Here is a 15,036-nt window from a genome sequence, read left to right on the forward strand (position 1 = left end):
AATGAGGTTGATGGTGTTGGTGATAAGGTTGGTGGCATCAACATGAGTGTCCAGTGTGTTGACTTGATGCTTGAAGTGATCCCTGGACCGCAGTGGACTACTGCCTTCGGTTCTATCTATATCCAGACTGCTAACCTGCTATGGGCGCCTTCGGATGTCAGGTAGTGGTGATACAACACACACACTACGATGAGGAGCAACCTTGATAGATTGCTGCTATGCTGACTGAAACTAATGTATACTTATGCTGAAGTGATAACTAGTTATATGGTGAGTAGAGTGGATGAGGATCCACTCAGCCTATGATGATGAGAAAGCATGGTTATATACCTCTTCACAGCTTCACCAGCGATGCTGCTCCTGCTCTCTCTCCAGAGAGTACCTTCTTCATCGAGTACTGCTCAGGGGCCTCTCCTGCTTGGCACCCCTGTGCCTCTTGAGTGGTGTCAACTCCTTCGACACTGCTCCTCTTCCTCAGGACCTGCTTGCCAGTGTCCTATGACTCTTGTCTCTCGAGCCCCTGAGTGGTAACCATCTGAGCTTGGTCCTCTTCGTGGCTGTGCCTGCTCCTTGAGCTTGGTCCTCCTCATGGCTGTGCCTGGCCCTCCTCGCATGTGGCTCGGTTCTCCTTTGCATGTGAGTCCATAGGAGTCCATGGTCTCCATGGAGACTGCACTACGACCATGCTCTCTACTGGTATCGACTAGGTCTTCGATACCTGTGCTCCTTCCATATGAACCAGTGACCCTCCTGCTTCTTGAGCATCCAGGCCCATGACACACTGCTCCTCCTCCTTGCTATCCTGCTTGCTTGGCACCCCTGTGCCTCTTGAGTGGTGTCGACTCCTTCAACACTGCTCCTCCTCCTCAGGACCTGCTTGCTGGTTTCCTATACACTGCTCCTTCTCCTTTGACTGGTGACAGTTCCTTTGACCCTTGTCTCTCGAGCCCCTGAGTGGTAACTGTCTGCATGCTCCTTGAGCTTGGTCCTCTTCGTGGCTGTGCCTGTCCTCCTTTGCATGTGAGTCTGTAGGAGTCCATGGTCTCCATGGAGACTGCACTACGACCATGCTCTCCACTGGTATTGACTAGATCTCCAATACCTGTGCTCTTTCCATATGAACCAGTGACCCTCCTGCTTCTTGAGCATTCAGGCCCATGACACCCTGACATCAATATGATTGTCCAGACAATGTGGCCAATTACCTCTTGCAGTCTTTCTCTGAAGAAGATGTTGCAGATATCACATCTGGTCTCCCTTTGTACCATCAAGCAACTGAGGAAGCCAGGATTATGCAATGAGACAATCAAACACAATACAAGCATATGATTGCTGTTGCTACTCATGGTATGTTGCAGACTCAGATGAACAAGTTCCATGCTGATTGGGCTCTGGATCTCAGGGAAGAGATGTTCAGTGCTCTTTTTATTGCTAATGGCAGGTGTCAGGGGTCGCGCGCCTGAAACCTGAGATCAGTAGTAGTATCAGTACTATCACCAATTCTGTCAAGTTATGCAACAGCACTAATGGTATTACAATTCCTAGTGAAATATGTGACAGAACCATCTCTGCTGCTTTTCTCATTGGAATCTGTAGTTGTATTGATGTTATGACAGATTTCGACTGACCACTGTGGACACTCTGTCCAGAGGTAGCTCAGCACGATCAAACTACGATATGACTCTAAGTGAACTTGATGTTGACACCAATGGTCTGGTGTGAGTATGGGTTGATGATGCCAACACGAGTGTCCAGTGTGTCGACTAATGCTTGAAGTGATCCCCGGACCACAGTGGATGACTGCCTTCGGTTCTATTGATATCCAGACCACTGGTTTGCTAGAACCACCTTTGGATGTCAGGAAATGGTGATATGACACATGCACTTCGATGAGGAGCAATCTATTGATTGCAACTTATGCTGACTGAAAACTAATGAGTACTTATGTTTCTAAAGTATTGACTAGTTGTATGGTGAGTAGAGTGGATGGGGGTCCACTTGACCATTTGTGACAAGAAAGTATGACTATATATCTCTTCACAGCGTCGCCAGCAACACTGCTCCTGCTCTCTCTTTCCAGAGAGTACCCTCTTCGTTGAGTACAGTACAGGGATCCCCAAGGAGGCCCCTCCTCCATATCAAGCCTTGTCCCTCCTGTCTTTCCTGAGCTGTGTTGTCTTCATCGACACTGCTCCTCCTCTGCATGTTCCTTTCGCCAGTGTCCTTTACACAGCTCTCCTTCCTTTGACCAGCAACGGTTCTCTTTTACTCCTGTCCTGTGGGCCCCTGAGTGGTAACCGACTGTGTGTCACTGAGCTTGGTCCCTCTCGGATGTGAATCATCATATGGACCTCCTTACTACCGATCTCTGCAGAATCTGCCACACAATCTCGCTTGCTGCAGATTCTGGTGGGATTCATGTTATCGACAATGCTTGTGCCGATTTCGCTGCGATCTGCCATAGAGCAGATTCTACTGCCGATCTCGGTGAACTCTGTCGCAGCTCCTACGATCTACCCGATTCCACGATTCCTGCGCTACCTTCATATCATTTCGGCCTTCCCTCGCTCTGCGCAGCTTAGGCCCGTGACAGCAGGCCATTTGAGTATACCACAGCCAAATCAAGGAGGAAAGCTATGACAACTGTGGCATATAACAAGCTCCAAGGTTGGCAGAGCAGGCAAACTGAATCTTGACAAAGAAGACAAAGGCAGAGGCAGCAGGTGGAGGGCTCACAGCATACAAAGGATGTTCAACAGGCTTCACAGACATAGGGTGACAGCAATGGCAATATGAATGGTGTCAATAATGACTGTATTTACTTTGTTTGTGCAACAAGGGTGTCAAAGATGGTGGAGCTACAAAATGGTTTGGATGCCAGAATTGCTTCATTTTCTGGTGAACACTGCCCTCCCTTGGTTGGTTTCGAAAATAGTTGAGGGAGACGTAACAATGGTTGGAGATGTGTCAGAACCCAACAGAACCTACAGGGTCCACAGAGGGCAAGTAACTATCAATGGGATGAAACCACATGTCAGTGGCTATGCATGTGGGATGCATAGGCATTACCATGACAACTCAGGAGCAATGTGAGGAGTAAACTAGTCATAGATTGGCACAGGCTGAAGGCGACTGCCAAGCATGTGCATATATATGCTTATGTAAATAGCACTTGATAAATGACTCAGCAGTAACTTAGCACCAAAAATTCTCAACTGATTAAGAGTCTGAAGCTCGGCAGCTTCAAGGCACTTTGCCATCAAGATGCCACCCAGAGTAGACAGCATAGCCCTGCTTGAATGCACCATGCAAGTGATCAGAGAGGTCCACACCAACTGGAATGAAGACCAAATCTTGGAGCATGCCTTCTCTATGATGAACCTCCAACCAAATGCCAGCCAAGTCAAAAAGATTCCTAAGTCAGTACTCAGCATTGTATCACAGATCATCAAGCTCAATGAGAACAACTGGGCCATCTGGGAGCCCATGTTTATGGACTGCATATGGCCCATCAAGAATGCAAAGCAGATCCTTACTGGGGAAATATCTAGCAGCCATATGGACTATGATGAAGAACTAAACAGTCACCTGTTAGGCCTCATCCTGTTGTCATGTGACCACAGTCCTGAGAGCAGTATTCATACATACACCATTCGAGAACAAGGTGAAGAGGAACAACTTGGCTCTACACTGTACAAGAAGCTCAAAGCAGTGCTCATGATCAATGATGAAGTTAAACTTTCTGCCATTCATGACTGAGTGCATGAGATCAAGCTAGTCCACCGAAATGTCATCAACCTTGGAAAGGAACTAGATTGAATTTGGAATGATGCTGCAAGACTGGGCAGTTGCATGGATGAAAAGCTCAAGAAGTCCACCTTGTACCATTGTGTCAAAGATGACTGGCTCTATACTCAGACAGTAGACTCCCTTAAAGCTGCACAGCCAGGCTGCAGCTATGAATATGCCTACCATGCACTCACCAAGAAACATCAAGAAGCCAAACTTTCTGGCCATATCCAAGCTGCAACCAGACTTGCCAGCAACAAGAACACAACCAACCAAGCCAGTGGACCTGGCCAAATCCTAAACCAAGAAGGCTACAACAGAGGCAGACATGATCCCGCAAACCCCAACGAGCAGGCTAAGTGTTACAAATGCAGGCAACCAGGCCATATTGCAGTCAACTGCACCAGCAGCCAGGAACAAGCCCCAGCACAGCAGAAGTAGGAACTCGGGTGCACTCTGTTCATCAGTAATGCAACCAATTGTAAACCCAACAGCACATGGGTCCTTGACTCTGGTGCTATGCATCACATGGTATGTGATGAAAGCAAACTCATTGCCCTGACAGCAAAACAAGGACTCATAGACACTGCTGGGCAAGAACGATTGCAGGTCCAGGCAATAGGAGATGCAACCTTGCAAGTCAGAAACATTAAAATACCCCTCACAGATGTACTTTACATTCCCAACCTTAGCAAGAATCTATTGTCTGTTCCAGCATTAACCAAAGATGGTGCACAAGTGATATTTGAAGAGTCTGGAGCTACAATCCTCCAACATGATGGAAGCATGGTCAAGAGCAAGACCAACCAGTGTAAGAAAAGATGGGAGATTCATGGCGACTCTCTAGCAGCCCAGCTCAATGACCCTCTCGAGGGCATTGATATTAGCACAACCCCAGCAAGGCCTGCAAGCCACACAATAAGCAAACTATGGCATGAACAATTCGGCCACCCCAGCAGAAACAAAACTAAGCAAATCCAGGCTCATTACTTGGGAAAGGATACACAGCTTGAGCACAATGCAAGAGACTGCAACTGTTGCAGTCAAGCAAAACAAACACACACAAGAATGGCAAGCAGCAAAACAGAACAAGCACAGGTGCCACTAGAGTTGATACACATTGACTTAATGACAGACTTACAAGGCCATCCAAATTATCACCATGCACTGGTAGTCATCGATGTTGCCTCATCCTACATGTACATGAAACCACTCCTAAGCAAAGCAGAAGCATTCCCTGCCCTAAAAGCATGTGTCATGGGCCTGGATGCTCAAGAAGCAGGAGGGTCACTGGTTCATATGGAAGGAGCACAGGTATCGAAGATCTAGTCGATACCAGTAGAGAGCATGGTCGTAGTGCAGTCTCCATGGAGACCATGGACTCCTACAGATTCACATGCAAAGGAGGACATGAGCCACATGTGAGGAGGGCCAGGCACAGCCACGAGGAGGACCAAGCTCAAGGAGCAGGCACAGCCATGAAGAGGACCAAGCTCAGATGGTTACCACTCAGGGGCTTGAGAGACAAGAGTCAAAGGAACTGTCACTGGTCAAAGGAGAAGGAGCAGTGTATAGGACACTAGCAGGCAGGTCCTGAGGAAGAGGAGCAGTGTCAAAGGAGTCAACACCAGGTCATGAGGAGGAGGAGCAGTGTCGAAGGAGTCGACACCACTCAAGAGGCACAGGGGTGCCAAGCAGGAGAGGCCCCTGAGCAGTACTCGATGAAGAAGGTACTCTCTGGAGAGAGAGCAGGAGCAGCATCGCTGGCAATACTGTGAAGAGGTATATAACCATGCTTTCTCATCATCATAGGTCGAGTGGATCCTCATCCACTCTACTCACCATACAACTAGTCAATACTTTAGAAACATAAGTACTCATTAGTTACAGTCAGCATAGCAGCAATCTATCAAGGTTGCTCCTCATCATAGTGTGTGTGTTGTATCACCACTACCTGATGTCCATAGGCACCCCATAGCAGGTTAGCGGTCTGGATATAGATAGAACTGAAGGCAGTAGTCCACTGTGGTCTGGGGATCACTTCAAGCATCAAAGTCAACACACTGGACACTCATGTCGACGCCACCAACCTTATCACCAACACCATCAACCTCATTATCATCAACACTCACCAACCTTATCACCAACGTCATCAACCTCATCATCATCAACACTCACACCAGACCTTGGTGTCATCATAACTGAAGCATTGATATTGATCGTGCCGAGCTACCCCTGAATGGAGTGTCCACAGAGGTCAGCCGAAACCTACGATAGTATATACAACGAATGCCACCTGCTGTCACTGCACAACTTGATAGTCACCGATACCGAGACAATAGCTGTCACACAGTTTGATAGTCACCGAGTATCTCGACAGACTGGCCTGGGTTTCAGGCGCGAGACCCCTGACACAGTGGCACTGCTTAGTGTGATAAGAGCACTATTATCACTGGTGGTGGAATGTGACTGGGAGGTTCATCAACTAGACATTACAATGGCCTATCTCAACTCCACACTTAAACACAAGATCTACATGAAACTGCCAGAAGGGGCTAAGGTGCCAAAAGGAAAAGCTTATCGGGTAATCAAGGGACTATATGGTCTCAAACAGTCAGGATGGGAGTGGAATATGGAATTTGACAAGTTCCTCCAGTGTTCCAACTTCCATAGACTTGATTGTGCACCATGTATCTACTCCAGAGGAAAAGGGAACAACTTTGTGATAGTGATCATCTACATTGATGATACATTAATCATATCCCCAAAGCTAGAAACAGTCAAATGCATCAAGGAGGAAATAGGCAAGAAGTGGAAGATGGAGGAGGGTGGTGACATGTCTCACTTCCTTGGAATCAAGATCTCCAGGGATCATGAAGAAAGGACAATGGACCTCAGGCAGACCAGTTACATTAAACAACTACTGGATGAACACCTAGACAAATGCAGGAGAAAATCCAGCATACTGCTCCAAGACATACCAGCCCCAGAGACAGCAGCAAGCACAGCCAAATGAAAGGAATACCTGCAGATTGTTGGCAAGCTCCTATGGCTCTCAAATGGAACATGCCCAGATATCAGCCAAGCTGTGGGGGTCCTCGCATGCTACATGACTCAACCATTGAAAGAGCATTACAATGCAGTGCAGAAGGTACTACAATTTTTAGATGGTACCCAGGATGTCCACCTATGATACAGTGGTGACAAGGAACAAGATTTTCTAATGGTGCATAGTGACACGAACTGGGCAAGTGATGCCACCACACAATGAAGGAGCTCATCAGGCTCAGCAGTGTTTGTACATGGGAACCTGGTTGCATGGAAGCCAGCGCTACAATGCTGCACTGCTTTATCAGCAGTGGAAGCAGAGTTCATGGCAGCAACTGAAGCCACACGAGAGGTACTTTTCTTCAGGCATCTCTTCAAGGCTATTGGAATTGATGTCGGCACCCCCACAATCTTTTCAGACAACACAGGCACCATTCAGGTCAGTAAGGATCCAGCACAACATTGGAAGTTGAAGCATATCAACACCAAGTACCACTTTATCAGAGATAACATGCAAGATGGAATGGTCAAAATCAAATATATTGGCACTGAGGACAACTTGGCCAACATCTTCACCAAGCCAGTGGGTAAGGAAGTATTATGATGTGCATGACAGGGGTTGGGACTGACACCACAGCAAGGTACAGCGGCTCAGCAGTTCCCTGCTTCCCCACTGAGGGAGACAGTTGAGGGAGATGTAACAATGATTGGAGACACATTGGAACCCAACAGAACCTACAGGGTCCATGGAGGGCAAGTAACTATCAATGGGACAAAACCACATGTTGGTGGCTACACATGTGGGATGCATAGGTGTTACCATGACAACTCAGGAGCAATGTGAGGAGTAAACTAGTCATAAATTGGCACAGGCTGAAGGTGACCACCAAGCATGTGCATATATATGCTTATGTAAATAGCACTCGATAAATGACTCAGCAGTAACTTAGCACCAAATATTCTCAACTAAAATTTACCCTCTGAAAACTCAGCTTACATTTGGGGGTGCCAATTTCCTGAGCTTATTTAAGTATTGGAATACTCGAGTTTTCGAGAGCTCGGAAAAAGCGAGAGCATAATGGGCTGTAGCTCAGAAAAAGTCTGCGAAAAAACTCGTGTGAAAAAGTGCAAAAAATAAAAGAGATCAAGAAGTTGGAGCGGTAGGGGATTGAACCCTAGACCTTCTCAACACTTGTGTGGCATCCAGAGGGATGTTGTTGCAAATGAGACGCTCTGCCACTGAGCTACCGTCCCTTCTATGGTAGATGGTGGCGAGCCCAACTCCCGGACTCTCGACGTTGTTGACGACGACGACGACGACGACGAAAGGATAGTGGTTGCTGCCCGGCCGAGAAGACTGCGGTAGTCACTGGGGGACTCTCGGAGTATAGCTGGTACCCTACATAGGGTGATCAGCACTAATCTCGTACAGATTGGATGAGGATGACAACAACGACATTGACAAACAACTTGGTTGGCAACAACAACATCAACAACCAACTTGATATGACCACTGACCCTTGCTATCCAACCCAGAAGATTGTTATAGTCACTAAAGACCCTCAGAGCATAGCTGATAAACTACAAAGGATGACCAACACTAATCTCACCCAGATGGAATGAGGGTGATGACAACAACATCAACATCAACAACCAACTTGGATCGCAACAATGACATCAACATCCAACCTGATACATCCACCAATCCCACTCATCTATAGCTGACACCCATGTCCAATAACATACAAATGACAAAGAAGGTGGACATACTACCAGCGTCAATGAACAATACAGCTCCATACACCCCCCAATCAGGTAACTCGAGACAACCCCCCCTCAAGAAACTACAGCTGTATGACAGCTAGGACCATATCGATGTCTCCAACAGCAATCTTTCGACTGCTGCTCTTGTTGTCTGACAAGATCAACATTTGGACAGCTCTATAGGATACCAAGGTCATACACCAAGATCCATGGACAAGACGACATTGACCCCCTTTTTGGCAGGGGCTACACAAAAGGGGGGAAATTGATTGTCAGACCCCCCCAAGTATCCCTCACTCCTGGACCCCTCCATGGCTATCCTCTTCTTTTCACAGCATTCATCTCTCTATTCACTGACAAGTTACCCCCTACACCAAAGCTCATCTTTCTCTTCACTGACGAGATACCCCCTACACCAAATCTCAACCTCTTCCTGACCTAGCATATGGTCCTCATTGGCTTAAATGGCTAACACTGCCATCAAGGCCAATCTGCCCCTCTATGGATGCAAACTTCTAACTGTGCTCCCTCTTCTACCAACACCATCCACCTCTGTTCTGCACCACCACCACTCTTCTCACCATCATCCACCCTGCCAATCACCAATGACTTGATCTTCACCTGTCTTTACCTCATGAATCCATCCACTCCCACCACCACTGAGCCTGTTCCAGTCCCACCCGAGGAGGACTTCCTCGGCCTGACCCAAAAAGAAGAATGGCTTCCCTTTGCTGACAGGATTCATTTCCCAGAACAAAGCAGCAGCTCAGAGACTACAAGTGAACCGAAACCCATCCTTCCTTTTACCAAACTACCCCCTTTTGAGATCAACTGATGCAACTACAACTCTCAGATCAACCCAGGTGTGGTTCGCTATGGGGTACCACCCTCCATCAAGCTCACCACCACAATTGCCCATGCTGATGCTGCATGCTGTATCATCTTTCAATTGCAGAAACTCTACCCAGGCTTTGGCCCGGCAGCTGACATACACTTCTTCAAGAAAAACAAACAGACCCTCATGGATCTGATGTGGAAGGTGTCATAGGCCTGAATGCACAGGTAGCATGAAGGCTGTTGGTTCATATGGAAGGAGCACAGGTACCAGGGGTCAGATCACAGAAGAAGACGACCATAGCAGGTCTAGGGGTGGTCAAGCAGATGCCAGAGGCCTAGCTGGTACCAGTAGTAGGCATGGTCGGAGTGCAGCCTCCATGGAGACCATGGACATGGAGGACCGGGCCCATATGCAAGGAGGTCCATGCACTGCCACAAGGAGGACCGAGCTCAAGGAAGCATACAGATGGTTACCACTCAGGGGCTCGAGAGACAAGAGTCAAAGGAACCATCACTGGTCAAAGGAGAAGGAGCAGTGTATAGGAAACTGGCAAGCAGGTCCTGAGGAGGAGGAGCAGTGTTGAAGGAGTCGACACAGCTCAGGAGGCACAGGAGTGCCAAGAAAGCAGGATAGCAAGGAGGAGGAGCAGTGTCGAAGGAGTCGACACAGCTCAAGAGGCACAGGGGTGCCAAGCAAGTGTCATGGGCCTGGATGCTCAAGAAGCAGGAGGGTCACTGGTTCATATGGACGGAGCACAGGTATCGAAGACCTAGTCGATACCAGTAGAGAGCATGGTCGTAGTGCAGTCTCCATGGAGACCATGGACTCCTATGGATTCACATGCAAAGGAGCACTGAGCCCATATGCGAGGAGGACCAGGCACAGCCACGAGGAGGACCAAGCTCAAAGAGCAGGCGCAGCCACGAGGAGGACCAAGCTCAGATGGTTACCACTCAGGGGCTCGAGAGACAGGAAGTCGACACAGGTCATGAGGAGGAGGAGCAGTGTCGAAGGAGTCGACACAGGTCATGAGGAGGAGGAGCAGTGTCGAAGGAGTCGACACCACTCAAGAGGCACAGGGGTGCCAAGCAGGAGAGGCCCCTGAGCAGTACTCGATGAAGAAGGTACTCTCTGGAGAGAGAGCAGGAGCAGCATCGCTGGCAATGCTGTGAAGAGGTATATAACCATGCTTTCTCATCATCATAGGTCGAGTGGATCCCCATCCACTCTACACTCACCATACAACTAGTCAATACTTTAGAAACACAAGTACTCATTAGTTACAGTCAGCATAGCAGCAATCTATCAAGGTTGCTCCTCATCATAGTGTGTGTGTTGTATCACCACTACCTGACGTCCGAAGGCGCCCATAGCAGGTTAGCGGTCCGGATATAGATAGAACCGAAGGCAGTAGTCCACTGCGGTCCGGGGATCACTTCAAAGCATCAAGTCAACACACTGGACACTCGTGTTGACGCCACCAACCTTATCACCAACACCATCAACCTCATTATCATTGACATCACCAATCTTATCATCAACACCATCAACCTCATTATCATTGACATCACCAATCTTATCATCAACACCATCAACCTCATTATCATCGACATCACCAATCTCATCACCAACACCATCAACCTCATCATCATCAACACCCACACCAGACCTTGGTGTCATCATAACATTGATATTGATCGTGCCGAGCTACCCCTGAATGGAGTGTCCACAGAGGTCAGCCGAAACCTACGATAGTATATACAACGAACGCCACCTGCTGTCACTGCACAACTTGATAGTCACCGATACCGAGACAATAGCTGTCACACAGTTTAATAGTCACCGAGTATCTCGACAGACCGACCTGGGTTTCAGGCGCGAGACCCCTGACATTAGAGTGGATCGTTCAAGCAGCTCCTCACGATCACCATGACGGACCCAGACCTCAACAATAAGCTCGATAGACTACTCACTCTATTGGAAGCACAGCTAGAGCTTACCAGACAGGGTCATCGAGAGGAACGATTACAACGAGCTCAACTGAGCAGGGAGGAGACAATGGACCTCTCTCACTCAGAAGACCAAGCAGGAGGAGGAGATGAGTCTATGATAGGAGACCCACATACTCCTACCCCAGCTCCATGACCAAGACGATCAGTCTCATTCAACCTGGATGAGCAGGAGGACATCAACTACGAGAAGTATGCTTCACCTACTGGGCCAAGATATGTCAAGACTAAGCTGGACCCCTACAGCAGGACTAGGACGGATCCTTACCCCCTGGACCACGAGGAGGATACCAGCATCATGGCAGAGCTTAACCGGTCAAAGCCCATTGCCACCCCCTTTCCAAAGTTCAATCCCCGAGACATGGAGATCTTCATTCTAGAAGCCGAAGCATGGTTTAAGTTCAACCAGGTGTATGAGCAGTCTAGGATGATCAATCACATGGGTGCTCAACTGGAAGGGACAGCAAGAGAGTGGTGGACCTCCAAGCTCCGCATTGATAGAGCTAGAGAAGGAAGGTTGTTCAATGATTGGCACTACTTCACAGAGCGACTGTCAGAGCAGTTCAACCCACGCAATGCTAGGATGGAGGCATACAACAAGCTGTTGGCTCTCAGACTCACAAGTGATGCTCCTGGTGCCGCCACACGTCATGTAGAGCGGTTCAGAGACTTGGAGGGACAGGTCAACCTAGATGACAACGAGCTAGTGATTGATCTCTTCAGAGGAAGTCTCACTTGCAGCATACAGGAGAAGTTTGAGAGGAATCCACCTGGGAAGAGATGGGAGTGGTATCGAGAGGTTGAGGAGATCGATCGACAGAGGATGCTACTACAGCAGTCCTCGACTAGACACTCTCTCCCAAATGCCATGTCACCTCCACTAAGAACTGGGTCTCGGCCAAATCAAAGTTCGATCCCCATCCGACAACCCACTCAACCTTATCCAGCTCGATCACCATCACAAGCAACTACACAAGCAACTATACAAAACCTAAACCGACCCCTTCCTCATCATCCCACCCAACCCTCGAAGCAAGGAAGCCCTGCTCCATCAGGTATCAACACCTGTCATGTATGCAAGGGTATCGGCCATTGGGCCAGAGACTGCCCCAGCAGGAGGGTAAACCCTCTTAGCTCTCGACCCATGGGACCAAAGGTTATGGTCACCACAGCAGACCCCTTCGAGGAGGCCACCGACTCAGGAGATGGCCACACAGGCAGTACTGAGACGGGTGACCCCGAGGCCATGGACCTCAGCTCATACCAGCAACCCATGGACCCCGATCACGAGGAGGAGCACGATGATGATGACGATGAGGGAAACGTCAGTGGGGTGATGCACTGATGGCATGCATTGCTCTACAAACCTCCTCGCCATCACTCTGTATATATCAAGATTGTCAAGTATGTTTCTCTACCAGTGGAGGCAAAGCAGTACTGGAGCTCTCTGGAATGGTTCAAGACCATCCTGCTCAGATACTAGCTGATACCGGTGCTGGTTTGTCCATAGTCTCAGATTCTTTCATTAGTAAGTACCAAATACCCACAAAACCCATAAAAACAAGATCGATCCATGGTGTCACCGGGCACCAACTCTCCATCAATAGTTCTGCGAGCATGCAGGTATCTATTGGTACACACAATCTGGGTGTGGTCGAAGCTTCAGTGGCCGACACTGCGGACTATGACCTCATCCTGGGGTTCACTGAGCTACAGAGGCTCAAACCCACCATACAATGGGATACGGGCCAGCTGGAGTTCAAGACTCAGGAGCAGGACCGACCCCCTAGGAGACCCCCTGAAGCAGCAAGAGCAGGGGACCTAACCATGAGGAGACCAACCCTTCATGGTAACGAGTTTGTCTCAGCAGAGCGCATACTACGAGCAGCTCTGGAAGATGGACCCATAGGGTTCATGCTGTTAGAGGAGCCACCATCATCACTCCCGGCCTTTGGTTTTGTACCTACAGGCGCAGACAAAGGAGTCGAGATGGAGGTGGAGGTAGATAAGGTGGTGACGGCTGCAGACATACCAAAGCCATACCAACACCTGCGAGATGTGTTTGATGAGGTGGAAGCAGACAAGCTGCCCCATCATACCGAGCATGATCTCCACCTCGAGTTGATAGAAGGAGGTAAGCCACCTCAAGGGCCCCTATACCTTAAGGGACCCAAGGAGATGTCCGAGTTGAGGAGATACTTGGATGAGAACCTCGAGAAGGGGTTCATAAGACCATCGAAGAGCCCGGCACGATCACCAGTGCTCTTCGTACCAAAGAAGGATGGAGGTCTCAGACTCTGTGTGGACTACAGAGGTCTCAACGAGATCACTGTCAAGAACAGGGCACCATTGCCCCTCATCGAGGAGCAGCTGTTCTTACTCAGGAAGGCAAGGATCTATACCAAGCTAGACCTTAGAGCAGCATACAACCTCATCCGGATTGCTAAAGGAGATGAATGGAAGACAGCTTTTGGCACTCAGTTGGGACTCTATGAGTACCTAGTGATGCCCTTTGGCCTAGCCAATGCTCCGGCTCACTTCCAGTCATTCATCAATGACATCTTCCGAGACATCATTGGGATATATGTGGTAGTATACCTAGATGACTTCCTGATCTTCAGTGACACTGAAGAAGCACATGTGAAGCATGTCACTGAGGTCCTCACTCGCTTAAGGAACAACAGGCTCTTTGCTAAGCTGTCTAAGTGTGAGTTCCACACCAAGACAGTTGAGTTCCTGGGGTACATCATCAAGCCAACGGGCATAGAGATGGACCCAGAAAAGGTGCGCACTGTCAAGGAGTGGCCAATGCCGGAGTCAATCCATGACATCCAGAGGTTCCTGGGTTTTGCCAACTTCTATCGAAGGTTCATAGCCCACTTTGCTCGCATAGCCAAGCCCTTGACAGCACTGGTAAAGCCTATAGAACGGTTCAAGAAGTTCGAGCTACCAGAGGAGGCCCAACAGGCCTTCCACAAGCTCATCCAGGCCTTCACATCAGCAGGAGTGCTTCAGCACTTCGACTACCACCTTCCAACAAGGTTGGAGACTGATGCAAGTGACTTTGCTATAGCAGGAGTACTCAAGCAGGAGCATGAAGGACGATGGCATCCAGTGGCCTTCTACTCTAGGAAGATGTCTTCTGCCGAGAAGAACTATGAGATCCATGATAAGGAGCTCCTAGCTGTGGTCGCCTGCCTCACTCAGTGGCGACACATGCTAGCTGGACTACCGAACCAACTGGTCATCCTCACTGACCATGAAGCCCTCAAGTACTTCAAGTCACAGAGATGCATCACAGGTCGACAAGCTCGATGGGCAATACTACTAGCAGACTTCGACTTCATATTGCAGTATCGACCAGGAGACAAAGGTGGTGAACCCGATGCTCTCACCAGAAGGACAGACATGCAACCAGCCGGTGAAGAGCAGGATCACAATGTGAGGCAACTACTGCCTCCTCGAGTGTTCAAGGAGACAGCAGACCATGACTCGCTCCTAGTGGCCCCCATGATCTCGATGGAGTCCATAGCATCAAAAGGTCTCAAAGACCTGGTCAAGATCTTCCAGCCTTTAGACCAAGAGCTA

General features: G+C 48.9%; 1 non-coding gene across 1 annotated transcript; it reads right to left on the reverse strand.

Moving 5' to 3' along the window:
* Positions 1-7,990: 7,990 nt before the first annotated feature.
* tRNA-Ala(TGC) lies at positions 7,991-8,091 on the reverse strand. Its single transcript has one exon. It is a non-coding gene; the product is annotated as a tRNA-Ala (tRNA).
* Positions 8,092-15,036: the final 6,945 nt, after the last annotated feature.

The sequence above is a fragment of the Ustilago hordei genome (genome assembly GCF_900519145.1).
Source record: "Ustilago hordei strain Uho2 genome assembly, contig: UHO2_contig_14, whole genome shotgun sequence".
In the NCBI taxonomy this organism is placed as follows: domain Eukaryota; kingdom Fungi; phylum Basidiomycota; class Ustilaginomycetes; order Ustilaginales; family Ustilaginaceae; genus Ustilago; species Ustilago hordei.